At 40.1% G+C, this 24644-nt stretch overlaps 1 protein-coding gene across 8 annotated transcripts in view; it reads left to right on the top strand.

Moving 5' to 3' along the window:
• The first annotated feature begins 7138 nt into the window (after positions 1-7138).
• Positions 7139-24644, top strand: part of LOC124614989 (kinesin-like protein Klp61F) — a 290420-nt gene continuing 272914 nt past the window's right edge. For 3 of the 8 annotated variants that reach the window (XM_047142998.1, XM_047142997.1, XM_047142989.1), the window contains exon 1: positions 7139-7237. The gene's annotated coding sequence lies outside the window, so the exon portion shown is untranslated. Of the gene's footprint in view, positions 7264-7378; positions 7403-7460; positions 7695-24644 lie in introns of those variants that run through there. The other 5 variants (XM_047142992.1, XM_047142990.1, XM_047142996.1 and 2 more) reach the window with 5 other exon arrangements.

Here is a 24644-nt window from a genome sequence, read left to right as displayed (position 1 = left end):
TTGGAAACATAATAAATGTAAAATATTACTTACCAAAGTGTTTCTCGTCTCTCTTGTCCTGACTATATGTTTTAAGAACCGGTCTGCAGCTTCAAACCAAGCAGGGCTGGGTTTATAAATACCGCCTGTAGACACACACACTGATTTCAGTACTTTTTTATGTTCATTCATGTGAGCATTTCGAATGCTTCGAATTTTTAACTTTGTTGTAGCTACATCAATTCCAGATACATATTCACGCATACTGTTTACTATTTCAATTAATGCAGCACCTCTCAAATTTCTGTCTTTGTTTGATTCGCTTTTGTGGTTCCAAAGGCATTCTCGTTCTTGATACACCTCCAAGAATCTCATAATTGTCGCTGTGGACCACTTTTTCGACATATTAATAGCAAATGCACAAACAATAGCACTATCTGCGAACGAATACGCACTAGAAAGGTTTGAATCCAGCCACGAGGTACCGTAACTTGGGGTGAATTGGTACAGAAAGTGAAATTTTTACTGAAAATTTATATCAAAATATTGTATTATAATTTTGAAATTTTAAATACAGCATCTCTAGTCCTTCCTACAGCAATGTGTTACATGAATGAAAATGCTGTACCATAACCCTGCTTCAAATTTTGATCTGAATTGTGTTCCAAATCACCCCAAGACTTGGGGTGATTTGGAACACTGCATATTTTGAACTGTAGTTGCATTTGAAACATGTGGGGAGGTGGATTGGAACATGTGAAACACATCTAACAAGCATTTTTCCAAGAAAATGCATTTATACTACCTCAACTTTGTATTAATTATTGCCAATTAATATTTTTTATATTAGCGACCAGCTTTATTAGCCATTAAATCTCTGAGCTTACAAATGCTTATCTAAGACAATTATTTTACAAAAAAAAACAAACCCTATCATTCATTACTTAATACAACACTTTACATCACATGATGTCAAGGCCTTCAAGAGTTTTAAATATCATTCTACCTCATCAAAAATCAGTTCCTCGCACCTTCATCACAACTTGTGCTTTTGACACCACACACATGTCTACAACATCAGGGAAAAAAGTATTCTTGCTTCTCACTAATTTTTTTCCTCAAGAAATTAACTGGAATGTCGTCATGCAGCTCCATAGCCTCAATCCTTCCTACATATAATTTTGAATGGTTAGTCTCTGTAACAGGAAACTTAACCAAGACAAAATCGTTTTTGGCCAGAGTCATTGGAGGTGCCTCAGAAGGTCCAGGTCCATATTCCTCTTCAGTCGTTGCCTCAGATATTACAGTTTCCTGCTCCAAAACTTTGGGATGATCAGCTTCCTTCTCCTTGCTGCCCTCTCCAATATTGACTGAAATTTCTGTCTGTGACATGACACTTTTCCCAGGGAGAACTTCCAGTTTTCTACCACGAGCTTTTTTGGCTTAGGAGTTAACAGATCCATAACGAACATCTTTCAAGTGTTCCACAAAGGCTTCGGACCATACCTGCATTGGGTCACCTGTTTCATTTTCCAAACTACTAACAGGTAAGAGAGAGAGAACTTTTCCTGGATTGAAAGGTATGATACCAGAAGCACGAAATCCTGCAATAACATTGTCTCGAATTTTCTCACCCATGTAGTGAAATGTCGCCTTCAATGTCGTAGGGAAGTCGCTTTTTGGAAGCACACCCCTATTGCCTTTCTTCCAATCAGTCAAAGCTTTTCGCCAAGCTACACTCCTGGAAATTGAAATAAGAACACCGTGAATTCATTGTCCCAAGAAGGGGAAACTTTATTGACACATTCCTGGGGTCAGATACATCACATGATCACACTGACAGAACCACAGGCACATAGACACAGGCAACAGAGCATGCACAATGTCGGCACTAGTAGAGTGTATATCCACATTTCGCAGCAATTCAGGTTGATATTCTCCCATGGAGACGATCGTAGAGATGCTGGATGTAGTCCTGTGGAACGGCTTGCCATGCCATTTCCACCTGGCGCCTCAGTTGGACCAGCGTTCGTGCTGGACGTGCAGACCGCGTGAGACGACGCTTCATCCAGTCCCAAACATGCTCAATGGGGGACAGATCTTGAGATCTTGCTGGCCAGGGTAGTTGACTTACACCTTCTAGAGCACGTTGGGTGGGAAGGGGTACATGCGGACGTGCATTGTCCTGTTGGAACAGCAAGTTCCCTTGCCGGTCTAGGAATGGTAGAACGATGGGTTCGATGACGGTTTGGATGTACCGTGCACTATTCAGTGTCCCCTCGACGATCACCAGTGGTGTATGGCCAGTGTAGGAGATCGCTCCCCACACCATGATGCCGGGTGTTGGCCCTGTGTGCCTCGGTCGTATGCAGTCCTGATTGTGGCGCTCACCTGCACGGCGCCAAACACGCATACGACCATCATTGGCACCAAGACAGAAGCGACTCTCATCGCTGACGACGACACGTCTCCATTCGTCCCTCCATTCACGCCTGTCGCGACACCACCGGAGGCGGGCTGCACGATGTTGGGGCGTGAGCGGAAAACGGCCTAACGGTGTGCGGGACCGTAGCCCAGCTTCATGGAGACGGTTGCGAATGGTCCTCGCCGATACCCCAGGAGCAACAGTGTCCCTAATTTGCTAGGAAGTGGCGGTGCGGTCCCCTACGGCACTGCGTAGGATCCTACGGTCTTGGCGTGCATCCGTGCGTCGCTGCGGTCCGGTCCCAGGTCGACGGGCACATGCACCTTCCGCCGACCACTGGCGACAACATCGATGTACTGTGGAGACCTCACGTGTTGAGCAATTCGGCGGTACGTCCACCTGGCCTCCCGCATGCCCACTATACGCCCTCGCTCAAAGTCCGTCAACTGCACATACGGTTCACGTCCACGCTGTCGCGGCATGGTACCAGTGTTAAAGACTGCGATGGAGCTCCGTATGCCACGGCAAACTGGCTGACACTGACGGCGGCGGTGCACAAATGCTGCGCAGCTAGCGCCATTCGACGGCCAACACCGCGGTTCCTGGTGTGTCCGCTGTGCCGTGCGTGTGATCATTGCTTGTACAGCCCTCTCGCAGTGTCCGGAGCAAGTATGGTGGGTCTGACACACCGGTGTCAATGTGTTCTTTTTTCCATTTCCAGGAGTGTATTTTCATTGGGTGAAAGAATGCCACGTCTAGAGGCTGGCAGTTGTGTGTTGCATTTGGTGGGAGCAACACAAACTTAATATTCTCCTTCTCACATTGGGAGACTACGAACAAAGAAATGTGGCTTGAGAGATTGTCTCCTATCAGAACTCTGACCCCCTCAAGCCTTCTAAGATACGGCAAAGCTATTGTCTGAAACCAATCTTCAAATATACTGAGGTCAAAACATCCACTTTGGTTTCTGTTGTAGGCTGTACCATTCACTCCACCTTCTGTCCAGGTTGCATACAGATGAGTGGCCTTGTAAACTGCATAAGGTGGCAAAAGATGTCCATTTCCTGCAGCAGCTATCATTACAGATGTGCTTGTTTTGGATGAGTCTATGATTCTATGAGGATGTTTACATCCCCTCTTGACCAACACTCTGATAGCACCAGGATCATCGGAGAAGTTAGTCTCATCGTAGTTGACTATGTGGCTAGGTCGAACACCTCTCATAGTCTCCTCCAAATTTTTGAAATAGTTTCTCTGTTCACTTGAGCTCTAGCTCTCTTTACATTTTCACTCAAACGGACAGTAAGATTGTGGTGACGTGAAAGCAGATTTTTCACCCACTCATATCCAGGCCTGTTGTCTTCAAACCTCTTTTCCACTCTTCCCCTTCGGTCCAAGTAGCTCTTTGCAATATCCCTTATCTCACTTGTTGTTAATGGCTGACCCCATTCTGGACATTTAAATAATCCACTGACTAATGTCTTCTCTTCTTCTAAGCTCAAAACAGTTTGTCCAACTATTTTCAAAGGATTTTTGTTACTTAATTTCCTTGAAAGTGTACTAGGTGGTATACCATATTTCTTGGATGCATTCCTGAGTGATAATTTACATGCCTTGACATCACTGACAGCTTGCTGCAGTATTGTCTCGCTGTAGTTTTGATAGCCAGCTGGCCCAATCTTCTTTATGTATACCCGTGGCATGTTCCAATTCACCCTGAAAAAATATGATTTTCTACATTTATGCCTGCAGCTAATGAATAACATAACCAAACCTAACCTAACTTTTCAAACATCATCACTCATAGTTGTCGTCCACATTCCAATGTCAGAGAACTGTATTATTAATACCAGAGTAGTTGTGCAACAGTTTGTTTACAAAGTTTTAGAAAAAAGGTAAAGTTTACACTTAAATACATTATTTTTTAAAAAATCACATACCTCTTTGACACATACAATTTTTATATCACTGGAACAACTAATATCTGTGGTAACTCTAGAGGGTGGCTTCCATTAGTTACACCAAAGTATAACTCCACAGCAAAGATAATTTGTTGAGATGGATGCTGTGTTCCATTTCACCCCAGTAGTTCCAAATCACCCCAAGTGACGGTAGCAATCGAATGGCGCAACAAAGTAGAACCAAGTTCAACTTTTTGTGGCGTGGCAAAAGTTGCGCTTCTTAAATGGCGCCACCGAAAACTAGGAGTTCACACATGCAACTACAAAGCAACTGCAGTTCGCCATTCGCAGTGGTGATACTTTTGTTGGCTGTGTGAACCCGGCTTAATACGACACGAAAATATGACGCTTTTCGCCTCAGTACTGTAATTCCCTTTTGGTTATACTCTTAGAATAACCGAGAAGAGAAGTATGTGCCATGAAAAGCGTGCATCCTTAATCAATTTCTTATCACTTTCATTGTGTTTGTGTCGATAATTGATAAAGCCGGAACTCCAAAAGCAATGATTGATAATTTAGAGGCACCGATTTGTATTCGCTGCATTTTCAAGGCAAATGCAAATTTTAAATGTTCAAGTTTGCAAGAAACTTACCTTATTTCCTGTGGTGTCCCATAGATGTATGCAGGGATGATATAAGCAAGCCAGCTGTAACAAAGTGAAAGACTCGTTAAATTAGGAAGGAAAAGATCTGAATTTAACATTGTCAGCCCCATTGTAGTTTACACATGTGCTTTGTTTTTAAATTGTACCTACCAAGTGACATTCAGTGTGTCAAATAACAGCAATTTACAGGGTAACAGAACAACACAGTGGTTAATGTAATGATCTAAATAGCCTGGACTTAGATATGGAACTTTGCTTTAACACATATGTAACCCTTTTAGTACTTATAATTTAACCACTGTAACAGATGTTCCACACATTTTACTGAAGATTTAATTAACTACATGTTGTTACATTACTTTTATATTAAATTATTGATTTTTAAAACATTAGTCCCCATTTCCAGGATATTTCTTGCCAGGAGTTTTTAGTTACTAGGGATTAACCAAACAATGAAAACCAAGTGTCTTGCTCACCTCCAGAGAGGTCCTCGCGTTGGAGTGATAGGAAATCTAAAGTCAGATCACAGAAATAAAACCATACCGTAATACTTTACATTGCATAAAAATTTGAAGTATATATATGAAAATAGTGCTTAAATAAGTCCACTTTTGAATGTAATGTGATTTGTTTAAACTTTAGACTACAATCAGAACGATTAGTACACCCGTAAGCGACGCAAGGCGGCATTTTTTTTTATCAAAACACTTCACAACTACACGAAATCAAAACACCAGAAGCGAATGTTTTGGGGTAGCTAACATGGCGGATGTTCACATGGGTCGGCTGCAAGTTTGTGACGTCAGGACAATTCCTTGTTTGTATAAAGGCCCGTCCACACGCAACGATCTGTCTGCGCAAATGTCTGCGCACATCACATCTGCGCAGACAGAACGTTGCGTGTGAACAGAAGATTTGCACCAACCTGAGGTGTGTGCAAACCTGGAAGTTGGAGTTGGAGGTTTGAGCGAAACCTCTCAAATCTGTCGGTTCAAACCACATCTGCGCAGACAAGTTTGAGCGTGTGGACAGGAGATCGTCGCAAATCTGGCGCGAAACAGCTGTTTGCTCAGTCTAGTGTTTGTATTTGTGTGCACAGGGCATTAAAATGGCTGATACTCGTCAGTGTTCTCGAGAGTTTGTAAGTGAATTCATTGAAATATACAGAAACCACCCATGTTTGTGGAAGATTAAAAGTAAAGAATATAGTGACCGAGACAAAAAGACAGCAGCATACAATGCTCTAATTGAAAAATTGCTTGCAGTTGGCGCCTCGGCAAACAGAGAAACGGTAATAAAAAAATAATTTCGTTGCGAACTGGCGAAATTATTTGCGGATGGATGTCGAAAATTATAATTATCTCTTAAAGCATGTAACCCCTCATATTATGAGAAAAATACTTGTATGAGAAGGGGAATTTCTCCTCATGAACGCCTGGCACTAACATTAAGATTCCTAGCAACAGGAAGGAGCTACAATGATTTGGAATTTTCATCTGCAATATCGAAACAAGCATTGAGTGAAATAATACCCAACACATGTGAAGCTATTTACGCTTTCCTGAAAGATGAGTTCATGAAGGCAAGTCAAGTAAATTAGTCTGTCAGCGAACTGTTTACCGAAAAGAGTTATCCAAAGTTCAGAAATCTAGAAGATCTGGTGTAGGAGTAAATCAAGTATACCAGCCAACGTTATGGTATTTTGATCTACTTGGCTTTCTTAGTAATCAAGAAACGCCAAGACCAAGCAGGAGTACAATTGAAGATGAAATTGGAGTGCCAATGTGCGAGGAAATGGAACACGAGGTTATGTAAAACAAAACAGGTTCGCCCTGCAACTCTCGCAGTAAATTTACGTGACAAAACTGCTTTCGTTTTAGCAGCCACTGTCTGCACCATTTTGACCGCTTTCTCTGTTTCCTGCGGTTGGTCTGAATGTTTTTTGCAACACAAGTTGCGAACACAGACCACAACAGAACTTCCTCCATTTTTATTTTTCAAAATAACTGAATTAAATTTTGACGTTTTCGGGGAGCGTAGTCGCTTGCCACTGATATTTCTTTTCTACACCGACAGATGGCGGGCGAGTAGTAGATTGGGGTTTGTGTCGTGTGAACACACCACATTTGCAGCGATCTTTTGCATGTACAGACATCTGCACCGATGTCTGCGCAGACAGATCGTTGCGTGTGGACCGGGCTTAAGTGTAAGATTATCTCTGTTCCCGCTGGTTATTTGAATTTCGTGGACAAACGGCTGTTCAGGAGGTGTCAAGTTTGTTGCAAACTTACTGTTATTTAAACCAACCTAATTTATACAGATCACTGTGTTTGTAATTGTAAAAGAAAGAAATACTTAGACAGGCAATTGTATCACTGTAAAAGCCCAGCAGCCGACCGATGACGGCAGGGCAGTCGATTTTGTTTCATTTGGTATTCGTTTGTTGTTTTTACAATGAAGTAGTGTTAATGGGTTCTATTGTTACAGTGATATTGGTGAATTAGCTCCGGTTGGATACATTAACGGATATGTATGTTGCGAAATACATGATTTGTGGTGCTCCACAATTTACCCAATTTGACTGTTATAAACTGACGCAGCGGTGTACATCTTCTGCACACCTGTGTAAAAAATAACATAAGTTCAGTATCTGGGGTAATGTGTGTTATTGTAAATCTTGATTGTGGCGACACGCAGGTCTCCAACGTAGTCCGATGTCTAAGAGTAGGTCGTGTTTATTTCCTAGGCTTTATAAGCAGTTTTACGAACTTTTTATTAGACCGCATGTTACAGATAGGTTCGATTCGAAATGTAATATTTTGCTGTTCGTGTCGTTTGTACATGTTTCCTGGTGTCAGTACTCGTATGTGTTGTGTTGCGTTGTATATTTTGAAAACATTTGAGAGTGATGCGAAAAATTCATTCTATATTGTCAATTGCAAACTTAATTTGTGGCGTTAAGAAACTTGCAACAATATGTTCGTTCAAAACCAATCATTTCATTATATACTAAAGTTCAGTTGTGTCTACGTAAATACATGTATAACGGTACAGGTATTTTTGAGAATTTTCGTTATTTATCATTGTGCGTAACATTTGTTAGTAAATCGTTGTTTGAGTTACAGTTACTGTAAATATCTAACATCGTGTCACATTAGCTTTTCTATTAATAAGTGCATTTGTCGTGAGTTAACGTGAATTTCGAATTTGTTTGTGATCGCAATTTTAAAGTTTCTGAGAAGTAGTAAATTTTATACGAGTATTTTCCCATGCGTGTGGCTATATCCACACCCTGCAAACCACTGTAAGTGCATGGCGGACGGCAATCCCATTGTATCAGTTATTAGTATTTATTCCCGTTCTGTTCGCTTAGGGAGACCGGTGTTCGCACTGGTAATTTGATATCGGCCTCATGATCCATAGGGGATCCTTCTTAATAAATATCTCGTTTTATTTGGTAGTTGGTACAGTTCTTAAAACCAAATGGTAATGCTTTTAGCTTATCACACATAAATTAAATGAGAATCAGTACGCTTAAAGGTATTGTTTACGGTTAAAGATTGTACAAGCCACAATGCTGCCGTACTGTGTGTGCTGTGCTTGGGCACAAGATGAGTTAGTCGCTGTTCGTAAGCAAATTGAAATCACACTGGTTACTGTCAAATGATGGGAATGTGCTGTGAATGGGTGTGTTGCGATGGCTACTAATAAAGTTACCAGAGTTACCTCAAGTACTGTTCTGTGCTGTTCATACTGTCCTATCTGCAGGAAGTACACAATATATTACTACTTGCCCACTTGACTGTGAGTTTTAGGTCAGTGGTAGGGATCAGGGTGTCAGCTCCATCGTCCTAACTGGGAAGTTTGAGGTATTATCTTCCAGTAAGATAATTTTCATCTGTGGGAAGTGTGCTGTGTCCCATGTCAAGTGGAGGTGAACACGAAAGAGTAGGGATCTATTAATCATTGGCAGTGCAAATATGTAACCAATAACGAGACCCCTTAGGAAAATGGCAGTAAGGGATGAGAAGGAACACCATGTGCTTTCAGTAGGTATGACTGGGGGCCTTTGTTGGGGAGACTATTATGGAACACACTGATGGAACAATGTGTAACCAACTGCAGATTATGGCACATGTTGGGACAAACTGGGTATGTTGTCTGGGCTCTGAGATGAGTCTTGAATCATTCAAGCGACTGGCAAAGAAGATTGAGAATTCCAGCCTTACTTGTGGAGTTTCAACAAAACTTAAAATTGGTTTGATTGTCCTCAGAATAGATTGTACCCCCGTGGTTTTCAGTTGAGTGGAAAGCTTGAATTAGAGTGTGTGTAGGTTCTGTGACAAACCAGGATGCAATTCCTAGACTGGCCCCATAGGGTTGAGAATTGTAGGGTCCCCCTAAATGTGTTAGGTGTGTACTACACATCAGAGGCTACTGCCCAAGTAGTTGACTGTGATAATTCATACAAAGGTTCTTTTAAATTAGCCGACTCCATGCAGTCCACATAATGATAGCTGCAGCAGACCTGAAAGTATTAATGTAATAATGTATTAATCTAATAATGTAATAAATGAAAGAAATGCCACCCCATGGCCAAAAGTATTATACTCCTAGTAGCTAACTATTGAAGAATTCGTAACAAATTGCCAGTGCTTTAATTTAAGTACTAGCAAAAAGCAGTGAAGCTTACATAGTACTGGGTACAGAAATCTCATTAAAACACTAAGTGAATAGCTGTAAGAATTTTGGGAGAAATTTTAAGGATCAGTATCAGAGGTGGGTGTACACTTACAGTAGGGTCCTCAATGACCACCACTCACCCCCTGATATCAGCAAAGACTTTAGAGGAGACTTCACTTTGCGTGTACAGGAATTGCCCAGTCGTACTGTCATTGGAGGAGACTAATCATACAACAGTCAATTGGGGTGGGTAGTTTTGTTGGTGGTGGATCTGAAAAGCCATCCTGCCTTCTCTGAAAATTGCCAAGAATAGATGTTCAGAACCACACTCATGCTGGAAATACATTGGATTTATCGGCTACATGTAGACCTGACCTCTTAAAAGGTGTCCACATTGAAATTGTGGTATGAGTCACTATAAAGTAGTTGCAGCAGCGACAATTGACAAAGAACAAAGGGCAAGTAACAAAAGTAGAAATATTTCTAACTTCAGTTAAGAAGATAAAGAATCAGCTGTGTCTGAAGATTTTAGTTCAGGACAGGAGAATGTAGAGGAACTATAGTTAAAGTTTGAAAGAATATGTGACCATGCATTGGAGGGTTCAGTAGATACGTACCTAGTAGAAAAGTTCATGATGGGAGGAACCTCCATGTTATACAGTCACTGTAAAAAAACTTCTAAAGAGACAGAGACTACTGCATAATTGATGTAAAACAAAAGTAGATAGAGATATGCTGAAAGTAATATGTGTAACTGTCAAGATGGCTACACAGGAAACTTCAATGACTGTTATAGCAGAACATTACCAAAAGATATGTCACAAAACCCAAAGAAATTCTGGTCATATGTGAAGCTTATTAATGGGACCTAAGTTAGTATCCAGACATTGATGGCTAGCCTAGAAACAGAAATTGAAGGTAGTAATGCAAAGCAGAAATAGTTAACTGTTTTCAAATTTTCCATTAGAAAGGAACACACAGGAGTATAGCCCCAGTTTAATTCTCGTACCACTGCAGAGATAAGTGCAATAGATGTCAATGGCATTGAGAAACAGCTGATATTGTTAAAATTGAACAAAGCTCCCAAGATTCTATGCCAGAATTGTGTCTGTGTCAAAGTCCCTTTTACCCATAAGACACTGAATATCCCTTGACTAAAAAACTGTGCCTAGTAGTTGAATAAAGCACATGTCACACACGTTTAAAAGAAGGCCAGCAAAAGTATTCCACCAAAGAACTACCCAATATCATTAATATCAAGTTGTGGAATTTTAGAATATATCCTGAGCTCAAATTCAATGTAGTTGAATAGCCCAGCCTCCTCTATGACATACACCATGGATTCCAGAAACATCATTTGTGTGAAACCCAACTAGTACCTTTCTCACACGACATCCTTTAAAGCCTTGGTCAATACAATCAGATAACAGTGTTTCCTGATTTCTGAAAGGTATTTGACCAGGTACCACATATAAGCTTATTGAAAATGCTATTATACGGAATATTAAGCAAAGTTTGTGAGTGGCTTGAGTATTTTTTGGTGGGGAGGACACATTATCGTGGATGGAGAGCCATCAACAGATGTAGAAGTAATTTGGGGAGTGCCCCAGTGAAGTGTGTTACGCTAATGATATTGCGGACAATTTTTAACAGATGTTGCAGTTATGCATACTGAAATATTGGATTAGATTAGATATATTTTTTGCTTCAGTAGATCTGTAGTGTGAAAATCCTCCAGGATGTAAGAACATGTCAGAATTCTAGATGTGGGAACATCTCAAATTTATACAGTCTACAGTAGTATTTGACAAGAAATGAATACACAATGAACATGTGCAAAAGAAAACAGATATCCTAATGTACCTTCCACAGACCGCAAATGAAATGGCTCTCATGGGTGTGGAATAAGTCAGAAAACTAAAGTATTTCTGTTTAAAAGTTAATAGCGAAACTGTCAAAAGACATGTAAATGTTTGGTATATATAGAGGCATATATGATAATTCTTTGACTATTGTAACCATTCATCATGAAATACAAATATCATTTTACAACATTTACATATGCTGACCACATTACGGTGTTGAGAAGTGAGATTATACACAGGGCTCAGATCGTTTCATGGTATTAGTACTAACCACACACACACACACACACACACACACACACACACACACACACACACACACACACACACACACACCATTTGGTTCAGTTACGAAATTAAGCAATAGAGTAGGCGTAGTGGGCTCCTCTTAAACATTTTATGCCTATTGGCAAGTTACTGAAGAAGTGGATAAAAAAAGAAAGACTGCACTAATATTCAGTCAGATCCTCATAAAATTTTAGAGCGGTGCAAAGCTTGGTAACTTACTATAAATACTCATAAATAAAAATTGTACGTCTCACAAAAACGAAAGAAATGTATCTTATTACTTCAATGAGTCACAGTTGAAATAAGTCAACTCATTCAACATGTATCAGAGTGTAACAATTTATAGGGATGTGAAACGGAACGACTGTGGTTCATTTGTAGAATACCAAGGCAATGCAGTTAATCTACAAAGGATATTTGTCACTTGTGCACCTGTTCTAGATGAAGTGTGTAGGATTCTTACCAGATAGGGGTAATAGGACATACAAGTGGTCACAGGTTGCACCCATGGGACATCATGCGGGTGCTGAAAGTACTGAACTGAAGGGCTTATGAAGATAGTTGCAAACTATCCCATGAAAGCCAATGTAGAGAAATTTGTAGAACCAAGTAATCTATAAATATACTACACCTCCTTACACAACACCCCCATAGGAAATGTAAAGACAAGATTATACTAATTACAGCACGCACAGAGGCGTTTGAGCAGTAATTCTTTTCACACTCCATATGTGAATGGAATGGGAAAAAGACCTAATGACTGATGTCTGTTTCTGTGGTATTACACAATCAGATTCCAGTAAACACTGTTTTTGCATTTTCATTGTATGACATATACATTTGGAACAGTTATTTCATGTAAATGCAGCCAAGTTCATAGTAATCCCCCTAAATGTGTGTTTTGCAAAGTTTCTTTAGTCACTAACGACAAATGCTGATGTGGCTCCTTCGAAAACGGCAGCTTGTGATCCATGTGTTAACGACTATTCTAGATGTGGGAACATCTCAAATTTATGCAGTCTACAGCAGTATTTGACAAGAAATAAGGTTACTGTTAATGAATTGAACTCTTGTAGTTGTCGATATTTTTGTTACTCGTAATGATGATGTATTGTCTTGACACAGACCTTATACACTAGTCTCCTGTTTGGGGTAGGCAGTTGCTGATTCACTGTAGATAAAAAATGTATTTCCTGTTGGTATGGCAGTGTGTTGAAAATTGGTCTCTTGGAATTGTTATACTCTGTTTTTGATTAAAAAGTAACAAAAGTAACCGAATGACGGGATATAGTTGTATCATTTTGTGGTAGTTAACAAAAGTTTGCAAGTTGTACATGTGGATATGAGGAAGTCATATCTCATCACATAGTGTTCTCTGTGAAATGATTCTGCATTACCGCTAATGCACATCCCTTCACTGAAGAGGAAACACACCCAGGACATGCAACTAAGAAAGGCTATTGAGTGAATAATTTCTTTTTTTAATACAGTTCTTTTACTGTTGCAAAGGCCAGTTGCAAGAGACAAGCTACCTGCTATTTTCCTAAAAGTTGGCAATAACTATATGTTTTTGCACAGACTAAGTTTTGTAAAACTATTCCTGTAGTCCCTCAAAGTGAGTGTGTTTTCACTTCACTGTTGTGTTTGTCATCTTTGCATTGTGATCATTGACGCTTATGTATTGGGCCTAGCTCACTGCCAAATAGGTCAGGCCACCTGTTGGTCCGTCGTCTGTGCTGCTGGTTTCCCAGACTTGAATTTAGCTGATTGTCAGACTGCGTGATGCTTCATAGAACCATCAGGCAGTCTGTTTTATGCAATCCGTCATCATGGTGATGCCTGATTCCACATGCAAGGCCCTGGTCGGGTAGTCTCACCGTAAGCGCAAGGCAAGCCATAGAGTTCTCCCTTGCAGCACACAATGTGTACATCAGCTGTGTTCCCCCACACTGCAGACGTGTATTCTAGCACTGGTTGGATCAGTGCCAGATATAGCATAATTCCATAGTGTGGAGGAAGCATTGATTGTGGATTTAATAGGGAGTAAATTACCTTCAGATGTGAGTGACCTTTCCCCCATGCCTCATAGATATGTGGCTTTGAGGTCAGATGCCTATCAAGAGTTACCTCTAGATACTTAGCCATGTGAGACCAGGGGATAGGGCCTCCCATGATTCGCAACAGCTGAAGGTCTATGGGCACTCTACATTGTGTTATTACGACCGACTGATTTTTAGTGGCGTTGAACTTAAGGCGCCATTTCGTAGCTCAGGCTCCCAGAATACCGCATGCTTCCTGTAAGTGGTGGCGAACGACATCAGTCCTTCGGGAATTCACCTGGAGTGCGGTGTCGTCTGCGTATAATGCTAGTGATACCCTATCTGTGTGTGGTACATCAGCCATATACAGGGAGTACAGCAGGGGGCCAACCCCTGCGGTACTCCTACATGTATCGGCCCATTAGTTGAGATACCATCTTTGGCATGAACATGAGAAGTCCAGTCATGGAGATGTGATGTGATGAGTCTCAGTAGTTGGTGTTCATGCTATGACTGTGCTAGAAGCTGAACTGCTCAGTGGGGATCAGCCCATTCCTATTCAAATGCTCCATGAGTTGTTTGATGTAAATTCTTTCGAATACTTTATCCAGAGCGGGGAGCAGAGTTATTGGCCTACAGTTTAGAGGAAGCCTCACGTCTTTGCCTTGTTTGGGAATGGCAACCACCACTGTGTGTTTCCATGCAGAGAGATAGTTGCCAGTGCGCAGAACGTAATTGAAGGCATTTGGGATAGGCTGCAGTGCATCAGCTAGGAGATGTTCCAGCATAAGAGCTTCCACCTTGTCACAGATGCAGGTCTCCCTCATATTTAGGGAGCAAAGTTGGCTGTCACTTTACTTCTCAGTGATGGGTTCATTGGCATCAAGTGCATTTTCTGCAAGGAAAATATGCAGCCGTTGTACAATTTGTGTGTGCTCTTCATCTAGATCATCCTCTATCCGAGTGTAGTTTTTCGCAAAGTAATCAGCCAACATATTGGCCTTGGCATATAGGGCTTGCAGACAACCCCTCTGCCATCTTGCAGAGGAGGAAGATTGTGCTCCTTCCTTAGGATTTTTTTTGTTAGTCGCCAGGAAGAGCCATCTTTAACACAAAGCATGGCTATTTTGTGTGCCCGGTTGCAATTTCGGTGGGTTTCCACAGCCACCTTTATTTTGTGGGGCAACTGGTTTAGGTGGCGTTTTGGTGGCAGGATGGCATGTAATTTGCCATTCATGGAAAAGCCTATTCGTATCTGAAATGACCTGCAATATTTCAGGAGAGAGCAGGCGTGACCTGTCAAGAGGCCTTAGTGTGGCAGCGTCTACAGCCCGGTGAGTGTCCACTCTAAGCTGTCACACTGTCTTGTCTGTCCCGACGATATCTGGACCTGAGATGGCAGCAAGAGTGTCCTCTCTAAACTGTTCCCAATTTACCCTCCCTAGTTGCTGATGTCGTTTTGGTGGCTCCACACTGTCATGGCTCCTCTGTGTCGAGAGTGACTGGCAGATGGTCCGATGAGAGAGCCACACAACTTGTGGTGCGATGTCGAGCGCGTCAGGATGGTTCTGTGCATTGTTTGGGTAGTGCGTTGGGTTGTATGGCCCTAAAACTACTGCCATGTGCTGCTGAACTATGCTTAGTAAATTGCGAACATTATTGTTCGCTACTCTGGAGTACCAATAATCGTGTTTTGCATTAAAATTTCATGCAGTAGAAAGTTTATCGCCAAGCGACAGTAATGTTTCAAAATCTCTGGATTCTTGTGGTTTTCTAGGTGGCCGATACACTGAGATGGATGTAATGTGACCTGACATTGTTTCTACCGCAATAGCTGTGGCCTCAGTTGTTGCTAGTTGGGGGAGCTGTACAACATAGTGTTTGGGTGAGGTCTTAATGTAGATGGCAGTACCACCTCCAGCTGTAAGCCTGTCAGTACGGTGGCAAATGAAATTTGCCACCCACGTGTGGCTGGCAGATTTTAGGAAGGTTTCCTGGATGAGGCAGATGTCAATTGCCTCATCACGAAGGAACTGATGGAACTCTCCTTCCTGGGGACATATGCTGTATGCATTCCATGTGCATACAGTTAGGCCAAGAACCGTATTATGCATGGTGCGCCTGTGTTGCCTGTTGATGGTAGGCCACAAGTGGCGTTTGCACTGCCGTCGCAAGGAGCGTGGGAAGAGTCTGGAGCAATTCTTTGATGGTTTTTAGAAGAGAGCAGAGCTCATCTCTTAAATCGTTGTGGTTTGCACCAGTTTCCTCATTTGCAGAGGTATTTATGTTTCGCAGGTGTCTATCATGCCTTGTTTGGCAGCCGAGCACTCCCTATTCGGTCCGCACCCACTTGTGACTTCAGAAGTGAGGAAGGCAGCTGGATGTTTCCTATTCAGTCCGCGCCCGCTAACGATTTCCTTCGCGGAGGTTTGTGCGACATTCATTCCAGCCCACTGGCCAGCGTGATTCACGTCGGCGCGCGTGCCATGACCGTTTGCATGCTTTTTCATACGTGGCTGTTCTGGTACAGCTGGAGGAGGGTGTGCAGCATCCTTTTCCCTCCTTACATTACTAAAACTAAGTCCAGGAGTGACTCGTCTGGCTGGAGTGTTATGGGCGCTCTGCTTAGCATCGGCCTTTTGGAAAGTGTCATATCCGCATGGTAGCACTGGGGCATTTCCTCTGGCTTTACTTTGCACTCATAGCTCTCATGCGGCCCATTGCATTTCATGCATTTGGGTGGCATAGTGCAGATGATTTAGGCCGTGGCACCAAAAACGTTGTGCCTTTTGGCCCTTGTCACAAAACTTTTCTACCTGTATTTCAGTGATGTTTTTCAGCTGGTATACTTTCCTGTTTTCTATATTGTCAATCAAGATAACCACAAACAGTGGATTCTGTTTATTTGTGTGTGGTTTCTGACACAGAAACTTAATTCTTCCAGCTCCTCTTTGAGTTGGGCTGGATCCATTTGTAAAGGTAGTTAGCAGAACACTACCTTGAGCAGTTTGAGTGGCTCAGACGAGTGGCTTTAGTATGGCAGACCTTGGTCCTTAGCACACACATAACTGCATCGTAGTCCTCTTGTGATTTCACAGTGATCTTATTAGTATCGCGGCCTGCTGTCCTAATCGCCACAGAAGACTTAGGCTGGACTGCACTATGTAAGAGCTGTTGAAAGTTCTTAAAAGCACTTGACCATTGTATAACAATGGGAGGAGACCATCTTTGGTCTACTTGGCTGTCCATTGTTATCATCAGTTGGTGCATCAGTGAATGAATGTGACATACCGGTTTGCAGTTAGCAGCAGCTGTGCCGGTTTGGGTGCAGCTGCCCTGGCAGTGTGCTTCCTGTTCGGCAGTTGGTAGCCGTCCTCAGTGGGGAGGTTGTCCTAGGCTGCCTTCATGCCTACAGCAAAGGACTTTTTCTTTGTGTGTACCTTAGGGGGCACCATGCTTTTTGAAGTGGCAGGCTTCTTAATGGAGATTTCCTCAGAAGATGCCACAGGGGCTTCTTAGAGGGTGCGTCCGCGTCAGGTTGTGCCCTCGCAGTTGCGTCCACCTCCATCTTGGCTGGTTCCTGGCCGGGATTAATCCTTTCACGAATGCCAGACTTCCACAGGCCACGGCCGTGGTTGCAGAAGCCTCTGAAGTGCCATTGCAGCTAGTAACTGTGCCATTTGCAAAACAGGTGTCTCGTCCGTAACACAGCTTTTGCTGTCACTGACGGTGCAAGGGGCAGGTACCACTGGAAAACAGCCAGTGCACGTCAGAGGCCTCCCCCTACATCTAACACACATGCTATGGTGTTTGAGAACAAGCCCCGCCCACCACTTGTGCTGATTTACGGACTGTTACCTGTGTGTACAACCGAAGCCGTGTCTGCTAGCATAGTGCTCCTCACATTGGCATCCATTACTCCCACTACAGACAAACAGTTTCTTACTTAGTGCAAATTTAATATGTTATGGTACTTGACTTCTCATGTACAGAGTGTGTAGCCAAAGATGAAAGCAATGCTAAGTGACAGAATACATCACAAAATCTTTTGGCAACGGAATCTTGAATCTTTGAATTTGTAGATGACTACTTAAGCAGTGACCATTTGTTCTCAATCTAGCTCCTAGGCTCATTATTGCAGCTGCTGTATAATGTTCTCTTCTTATAGACTTATTTTGAGCACTGAATTAAGTGTTTGTTCACACAATGTAAACTTGACATTGCTTAATGCATAATCCGTGTCACTTCAGGCAGGGGGCTACCTTCATAGGCTCAGATGTTATTGAATTTAGCATATGTTAAAATTCAGGAGTAAGTAAGAAACATGTATTTTTTTTTTTTTTGTTTTCTGCAAAAAATTCCTGCCCCAAGATACAGGCCTCCACAGATGACACTGCAAACACCATTTTGAAGATGCGAATTTCGGAAATTTTTTAAAATGCTGTATTTCTGTAACAGTTCTAGATATTTTGTTAGAGTTTTTTTTATTTGAAAGGTAGTTGCTTTATGATTACAATGCTATCCTCCATTTGGACATATCTGTCAGAATTCCTTTACTGCCACTTTTTGAATTTTTTTTGTAATTTGCAGATTTTTTTTTTTTTCCAGAAATCCCGATCCAGAAAAATTAGTTTTTTTCTGTTGATTATTATCTTGTAGCACTATATTCTCTCTAAGGGAGAGCTTCCTCTTTTTAGTTGGACAGGTTTTATTTTTAAAAAATATTTTTTTTAACTTTCAAGGGTAATGTATGCCTTCACTGAAGTTGTTTCTTACTAATTTCTCTCTTACAATGTTTATTTCTATTGCCTTAGTTGCAGTTATTTCTTATCACTTTCTTTGTTGCAGTTGTTTCTTTTTACTTTCATTGTTGCAGATATTTTTTACACTTTGTTTTAGTTTCTTGTCAGTTTCTTTGTAATGGTTGTTCATTGCAGGTTTCTGTATTGTACTTGTTTGGTGCTAATTTGTTTACTGAAGAGGCTTCTAAGAAATCTGAGACCGTCCAGTGAGTTGTGTGTATTCATGAGGAATTTGCTAGTTGGCACAGTTGCAGTGTGTTTTGTGAAAAGCACTGTTTGAAATGTCTTCTGACTGCAGCCACAGGAGAGTGAAGTGTGCTGACTATTTGCATATCCAAAAAAAAAAAACAACACCACACACACTTTGTTCATGTTGGGAATAAGTCTTCTCATTAGAAGACTCTTTCAAAGTGAAGATGTTTCCAGTGACGACTTTTTGTGTTCTAAATGTTTTGACAGAATAACAACAATGATAGTATCTGAACAAGGTGAAGCCTCCCATGGTGCAGATTTTGCATCAGTAGTGGAAGAATTACATACCCTGAATCAGTCAACTACAGAGGTAGGTGGGTCATTCCACACTAAATCATCCAGCCAAAAAGAAATATAAAACCCAAGGTTTTTGGATTTCCAAAATTTACATGTGAAATGTATGCATAAAGATAAGAAAACATCCCAGTCTATGGGGTTCTGAGTTGTAAAAATTTTATCTTATATTGAAGGCGAAACAAGTTTTATCTATTCAAAACATATAGAATGGCTTTTTTAAGATTCAAAATGGTTATAGTAGACGTTATGTAGAGGTTATATAGTAGTAAAAGGTTTTAAAACTATAATTTGGAAGATCAGCTACTTAAAACAGTAACTTATTAGTACATTTTTGTTACGTATTTTTAAATTGTGCGAAGTTTTTACTGCAGTTGTAATTTTATTTATCTTTTTCGGTTTATTTAGCTGAAGTTAAAGCCAAGAAACATGCAACATTTTTGGAGTCATGAGGAGTGTGTTGAAGTTCAGACAAGGCAGTACTACTATGCAAGTATGCACATGAAAAATTCACCAGGCTGTCTGCTGTCTTCCGTCAAGACATGAAATTCAAGTCAGGAAATGAAACCCTCCCTCCCCCCACAGCTTGCCCGTACTGCAAGTCTGTCACTGTGCATTTGGCTCTGTTCAAGTTAACTGCCTAGTGTTTTGTGGTTAGTGACATTTTAAATCATTGTTATATAAAAACAATTATAATTTTATTTTTAAAACTATGTTTCGTGTGTGTGTTTCTTACCATGGAGATACGAGCAAGTTCAAGTAACGATGGAATTAATTTTAAGTGTTCAGTAGGTTCATTACTAAATTTTTATGTGAACATGCTTCACTGACAAAAAACCAAGACATTTATTTATTTACGAAAAGTTGTTCTTGATAAATTCTTATTTTAAAGATAAGTAACTATTTTGTGGCTTATAAAGGAGAACACTTTCATCTGTCATTCACTTATGTACAGCACCACACCATGCTTGGATATGAAAACAACTGACTGACACACAGTAACTATTTCAGTATTATTGCACGGAACATGGAACATATATAAAAACACCTTGCATAACATATTACAAGACAAAGAAAATAATTAACACTTAACACTCCTTAATAATTTTTCTTCTTAATTCTTGAAACACATTTACAGTCTGTGGTTTTGTGAGTATGTCACCAAGTGGACTTGAACTGTCCACATGTTTCAGTTTGACAGTTGTTCCTGTGTGGTGTTGAACAAACTTTCGTGAAATTTCAATGTGTTTCTTGCCTCTTGTTATTTTTCCTTCATAAGTATTCTTCAACATATGTATTGCAGCTTATTGTTTATTCAAGCCTGAAATTGTAAGTTAGTGTCCAAGGTTTCATATCAAGGTTTCATATCATTGATTGAAGAGACAGCAGCTTGGTATTCTGCTTCAGCAGTTGAAGTTGCCACAAGACGTTGCTTTCGAACATACCATACAATGGGCCCTTCTCGTATGATAAGACTCCACTGGTGGAGCATCTGGTTGCAATATCACCACCATAATCAGAATCAGTACAAGCAAGCAATGTTGAGCCTCCATCAAATTATATGCCATACTTCATAGTTCCTTTTAGGTACTGAAAAATTCATTTCACCATTTTCCAGTGACTAACCATTGGTTTATTACTGAATCTGTTTAAGTAATTAACAGCAAAACTAATATCCGGACATGATATTGTTGCAAGCTACAGTAGACAACCTATAGCTTCTCTATAAGGTTCTCTATAAGAATTAAATAATTAACAGCAAAACTAATATCAGGACGTGATATTGTTGCGAGATACAGTATACAGCCTATAGCTTCTCTATAAGGTTCTCTATAAGAACCTTATAGAGAAGCTATAGGCTCTCTACTGTATCTTGCAACAATATCATGTCTGGATATTAGTTTTGCTGTTAATTACTTAAGCAGATTCAGTAATAAACCAATGGTTAGTCACTGGAAAATGGTGAAATCAATTTCCAATTGTTCATCGTTGATAAGATTTAGTTAATGTTATCATTCCACACTCCATAGGTGTGGCAACTGAATTTAAATCATCGAACTCAAATTGTCTTAAGATTTTCTTTGTATATGTAGATAGATGTACAAAGATTCCTTGTGAACTTATTTTAATTTCCATTGGAAGAGATCTCATTTAATTTTGCATTTTCCTGTCAAATGTTATTTCAGACATCTGATTAAGTTTGTTCAAAACTTCATTGATGTTGTCTGTCATCCTCCCAGTAACTAGTCCATCATCAACAGTCAGTGCTATAATCATGCTTCTGTCTTCATTGTAATAGTTGCAAGGATCATCGTCTGTATTTTCAAATCCTAATGTCTTCAGATAATTTGAGAATTTATCGTTCCAGTTCTTTGGAGCTTGTTTTAGGCCATATAAACTCTTTGTACTCTATTTGTACTATTGTTGAATCTGTCAGGTTGATTCATGTAGATTTCCTCTTGGCAGATCACTGTATAGAAATGCTGTCTTCACATCAAATGTAGTCACAATACTAAGCAATAGTCTAATTGGTTCATATCGTGCTACAGGACTAAAAGTTTCTGAATAATCCAGTCCTCCTCCTTGCTCAAAACCTCTAGCATCTAGTCTGGCTTTATAACACCCGTCTTGCTTTTTACGCAATAACCAGAGACACATTAAAGGTTTTGCATTCTTTGGAAGTTCTACGAGACTCTAAGTTTTTAATTTTATTAGCGATTTGTATTCTTCAGACATTGCTTTACACTAGTTCTTATCTTTCAAGGCATTTGAAACAGAAATGTCTTCAACTTCGCCAATCATGCCAAAGTTTGCATTATTATTGTGTTGCATGTGATCCATTTCATAGTCTGTAAATCTGACAGGTTGCCTAAGGTTTCGTCGGTCACATAATTTCGGTTGTGAGACTTCATTTTTTTTATATTATCAGATGACATACTACAATCTTCAGAGATATCAGAGAAACAATCATCTGTGTTTCTTCTGGATATTTTAATTCATACTTTTCTCCTGTGAAAGATTTAATTACAATAGCTCCTTCTCTATGTCATATTCTTTTGTCAAATATGACATTACCAGAGGTAACTATGTCCTTTTCATCAGGCAGATAGGTTCTGTAGCAGGGTGAATCCGAATCATACCCAAAAAAGGTTCCTTTCTTTGATTTCTTTTCAGTCTTTCTTCATTTGTGACCTTCAGTCAGAACATAGCAGTCACATCCAAAACTTCTCAACTTATCAAAATCTATTTTTCGTCCAAACCACAATTCAGTGGGACTTTTCCCTTTTACTGACTGAACTTCTACCAGTTTGAGTTAGCGTAAAGACGGCATAATTTATCGCTTCAGCCTAAAGGTTCTCATTCAGATTTTGTGCGTGTATTGCCGGTTGTGCTGTCTCGACAACTGTGCACATTTTTCTTTCAATTCTGCCATTTTGCTGAGATGTGTACGTGTTCATCTTCATGTGAAAAACACCAAGTTCATCTAGAAGCCTTTTAGTGAGTGCATTCTTGATTTCGGTCCTGTTGTCTGTCTTTAAACATTTTCCTTTCTTCCCAAACTGATTTTCTACCATTTTCATGAAAGTTTCTAGTTTGGAAACAGCTTCATCTTTCGTCTAGAGAAAATAAATAGTTCGCAAATGAGAAAAATCATCTTTAAACAACAAGAAATATCTTTCTCCTCCTAATGATATGAGATTCATTTCACACAAGACAACATGAATTATATCTAAAGTATTTTCAGCAACTTTTCTTGATTGGAGATGTTGCTTGCCACAGATACAACCAACACATACATATTCATTCCAGTCATCAATATAATCAATACCATTACTTTTTAGTATGTCTCTGACATAGGCGACATTTTAATTGAGATTGCTGTCATATGTTTGTTAAATTCTTTTGTACGAAACATTTTTTACAGCTGTCGTTAGTGTCGACCTATTGCTGCAGTTTCCAGATTGTCAGCGGTTTTGAAAACTGAGAGATCTGCATTTGCAGTCTGAACATAGCCTTTGTCTAAGGCTTGAGTAACAGAACGTAAATTGAAATTTATGTTTGGTACATATAGAACATTCTCCAGAACTGCATCATACCACTGTTCTCCATCGAAAGCCTCTAATTCAACATCTCCCACTCCAGTTCCTTCTAATTTAGTTTCATCATGAATTAACACTTTTGTACAATGATTTAATTATATGTAATTTATTAACCATTCCCTTCTAAATGTTGTGTGGCAACACAGTCTTGGTACCAAATGTTCTCTTGACCAGATTACAAATTTATTTCATTTATATTGGCAATAGATAATCCAACAGTGACCAGTGCTTTATGTTTGTAACCTTTTGATTCTTTATTGTCAAGTTTATCACTTGTCTTGTATCTGTCTAACTTTGGACTTCGACATTCCCTGGCAAAATGACCCCTTTGTTTGCAGTTGTTACGTGAATAATTCTCTCTACAGTATACTAAATATTTGGCACTTGGTTTATTTCTGCAGTGTTTCTTTACATGCTCGTTTTTGCTGCATTTGAAACATTGAACTGTAGATGTTTCCTGCTGACCTCCTTTGACAAATTGTTTACTTTGTTTTGAGATAAAAGCATTAGTGTGGGATGTGCTTAACAGCTCTGTTTCATTTAACCTATCTTCCTCCAGACGCAAACGTTCAAACAATGTGTCAAGATTTTTGTCAGCTGCCGCTACATTATCCCATGCAGTACGGAAGTGGTGAAGTTTTTGTATCGTATTTGTAACTAAAGATTCTCTGCAAACCTTCAATTGTCAAATCCGATTTCTTGCCATATAACATTTCTCATTTTTTAAGCTTTTGACTAACAGATTTGCAATTTGCTATTTTCCTGGCTATGTTGCTATTGACATTTAAACCTATAAAAATTTGTGCCTGAAGATCTTTCTCAATCCAAACTTTTACGTGTCGATCAGTTTGTCCTCCTGTTGGTTTAATTTCCTGTCCAGTTGCTACTGAGTACAATTCTTTGACTTTAATGTTAAATCCTGTTTAAATCGCCAAGAAATGTAGTTAATATTTCTGTGATGATCCTCTGACAAAACTTCCAATTGTGACTTGATAGAATCCATTAACAACGGCTAAAAACTCTGCTGTCTGTGAAGTTAATACACGTAATTGACTTTTCTGATTGTACTTTGACGATTAACAAAGTTTTCGCAAATTTAATTTTTGTGATCACTTAACTAATGAGGAGGTATTGAATAGAACTGGGGAGAAGAGGAGTTTGTGGCACAACTTGACTAGAAGAAGGGATTGGTTGGTAGGACATTTTCTGAGGCATCAAGGGATCACCAATTTAGTATTGGAGGGCAGCGTGGAGGGTAAAAATCGTAGAGGGAGACCAAGAGATGAGTAAACTAAGCAGATTCAGAGGGATGTAGGTTGCAGTAGGTACTGGGAGATGAAGCAGCTTGCAC

Source organism: Schistocerca americana, chromosome 1 (assembly GCF_021461395.2).
Source record: "Schistocerca americana isolate TAMUIC-IGC-003095 chromosome 1, iqSchAmer2.1, whole genome shotgun sequence".
NCBI lineage: Eukaryota > Metazoa > Arthropoda > Insecta > Orthoptera > Acrididae > Schistocerca > Schistocerca americana.
Note: the sequence above shows the minus strand (reverse complement) of the source record. Positions and strands in the feature narration are given on the sequence as shown.